This window comes from Zingiber officinale, chromosome 4A (assembly GCF_018446385.1).
Source record: "Zingiber officinale cultivar Zhangliang chromosome 4A, Zo_v1.1, whole genome shotgun sequence".
NCBI lineage: Eukaryota > Viridiplantae > Streptophyta > Magnoliopsida > Zingiberales > Zingiberaceae > Zingiber > Zingiber officinale.
The window spans coordinates 53,982,903-53,985,844 of NC_055992.1; the positions used below are offsets into that span (position 1 = coordinate 53,982,903).

The window sequence follows — 2,942 nt, forward strand, 5'->3', positions numbered from 1 at the left end:
CAACTATGCAAAATACGAAAACAAAGATCGTAAAAATCCAAAACACACAGCAAGTATCGTATACCTGCTCTGATACCACTAAAATTGTCACGCCCCAGAAGAGTCTCTGTCCGAAGAAATTTCGGCAGCATCTCCCCTGTACAATGATAACAAAAAAAATAAAGACAAACACCACGCAGTTAATAAAGATATCCAGCCTCTGGCTGTCACAACCACGCAGTTAATAATAGTAAACAACAACAATAGGACTCTGACTCGAAATCCACCCTACTCCACTACACTCGTAAAGCTCAAATCCAACGAACTCACCTCTTCTGCCGTCCAGGCAGGCATATAGTAGAATAAAAACCAAACCATCCAAAAGTCCATCAAACGGTAACAATCCGTACAATATCCATAGATAAAATCCAAAACAAAACTAAAACATAGTCTGATGGAAGAAAAACCAAAATAAAGCAAATAACAACCTAGTAGAGAACTAGCTCTACGTGCAGATGGGGGGGCCAGCGACTGGAACTGCTCCGGACAGCCTCAACCTGAAAATATATCAACAATGGAGGCGGGGTGAGTCCAACACTCAGCAGGTACAACTGATATGCATAATAAAACAAATAACAGACAACACTAATCATGCGTACAGTCTCCTGAATATGAGGAGGATAAATGCAACTGAAATGAAATCAGAAGATAACTGTACTGACCGGATCAAAGTATAAAGGTAACAGGTCGTCAGACCGAGTGAGTCATGTATGCATGTCAATCAATGCATCCAAACAAATGCAGCATATAAGTGCAGCAATCACAAGCAAATAAAAATGCAATAAATGCATATGTCAACCCCATACTCTGAAATCAATGCTCCTGAGCAATGACAGAGTAAACGGGATGCTGTCGGAGTACTCCTGTCCTGTGACCCCAAATCATAAATGGGGGAGCTCAATGCTCTCATCTCCCGGTACACGATGACGGGGAGGATATCTCTGCCGGCTACCACGCTGAGTCTCCTGACCAACGGAGCCAAACAAAGTCCACCATCTGCCGGCTACCACGCTGCTACCCTAAATGCCAACGGAGCCAAACAGAGCGGAACGGCTACCACGCTGAGTCACCTGACCAACGGAGCCAAACAGCAGAACCGCCACACACCAGCCAGATATACAAATCCATGGGTGATGTGTGCAGTACATGTAACTGGCGATGAGCTCAACCAAAGTAGAGCCGACAATCGCACAGCATGCAATCATGATGCATGATACTGAACATGGCAATCTCATGAATAACATGGCATGACCCATATAAATAGATACAAAGTGTGTACCACAAGAAGACGTATCAAATAGAAGGTACACAAATCGAAGAGGGTATCAAATAAACCCTAGATCCAGAATATAACAGAGCATGTGGTTAGGTCACTACCTAAGGCATATGTGATCAGGTAGACAATATGCAGTGCAGAATAAATAAACAAACAACATGTACTAATCATGTAGTGACCAACCGAAATAAACAGGTAACACAATTACTGTTATATGTTAAACATATTATCATGCATATCAAAAGACATAAGTCAAAGTACCCGCCTCCAATCGAAATGGTCCAACTCGGACGTCGAGATGCTCGTCTCGAATCAAAGTCCTGTGTTAAATCGCACAGTTTAGCTAATTTAATTATAAACAAATAGCTAAACAAATTTCTAACCCACTAACCAGTTAGGGTTAGTTTCGTTAACCCCAATTACACCATTACATAACTTCCAAACCTAATTATTAATTATTGCTAACTCAACTAGCAATAATCTACCACAAATATCAAAACCCTAATCCTTACCTTAATTCAACAGGCAGGAAAGGTGCTGTCGATTGCTACAAAAAGTGGCTGCCGGAATAGGGCAACTCTAATATCGCCGATCTGTTGTACCAAGGATCTGTAAAACCAAAAGGTACCGATCTAATGTTATGATCAACAGTAGCTATAGAACAAGAACAGAACACTAGATCACGACCTAAACCCTCACCTTTCTGTCACAATACCGTATCACCACTGCTCTGAGGAGGAAGAAATGCTCACAGCTAGGGCACAGAGGATTTCCGGCCGGCAGCACTGCTGTGAGAAGGTCTCGGCTCCGGTTAGAGTGGCAGCAGAGAAGTAGAAGGGCACAGAGCGATCGGCGGTGGCTCTAGTCGTCGGCGGCAGAAGCTAGGGCACATAAGAACCCAAACAGTGGTACTCGAGTGCCGGCGATCGGGGGTGGCCGGCGCTACTCAAGTGGCTGTCGTCGGCTAGAGGAAAAAGGTAGCAGGAACTCAGCCGGCGGCAGATTAGGGCAAGGAGATAGTCCGGTTCGATTGTGCTCGTGCGGCGTCGCCGGAGGGAGAAGAAGAAGAAGTGGAAGGGAGGATGAAGTAGGAGGAGAGGAGGAAAACCGCCGGCCCGGCGGTTAGGGCTCGGACGAGATCGGCGGCGTCGGGGAGAAAAGAGGGTGCGCGGGCACGGCTCGGCAAAGAAGAAAAAAACGGCGAAAATAAAGAAAATAATAAGAAAAAGAAAAGGAAAAGGAAAAGAAAAATAAATCTTTTCCTCATTAAAACAGGGTAACCCAAACAGGTTTTTCCGGACCCCATTTCTATCCCCATCAACTCGTCCGTACGAGCTCCGAAAAATTCCCGAAAAATGTCCAAAAATTCCGGAAAAATCCCTTATCATTTTCGGTATTTTACAAATACTATGTAATTATAAAGATTTTCAGTAGTTAGACATTTGAATTTGGTGGGGTTCTTGTAGAGATTGCTGAATTATAGCTAAGTAGAAACACGGGATAGCTTTAACAGTTGGGATGAAAGTGTTTAGATAATGGTGTGTATGTTTTTAGGTGACTTAATAGCTCGAACATGTTTACAAAGATTTGATTTCATTTCATGGAGTGTATGTTTGTATTACTGGTT

The 2,942-nt window shown here is 43.5% G+C and overlaps 1 long non-coding RNA gene across 1 annotated transcript; it reads right to left on the minus strand.

Annotated features, from left to right (window-relative positions):
- Positions 1-1,575: 1,575 nt before the first annotated feature.
- Positions 1,576-2,500, minus strand: LOC121973300. Its single transcript, XR_006109487.1, has 3 exons — positions 2,015-2,500; positions 1,828-1,924; positions 1,576-1,635 (listed from the first exon to the last, which is right to left on the minus strand). It is a non-coding gene; the product is annotated as an uncharacterized LOC121973300 (long non-coding RNA).
- Between the last annotated feature and the right edge of the window lie 442 nt (positions 2,501-2,942).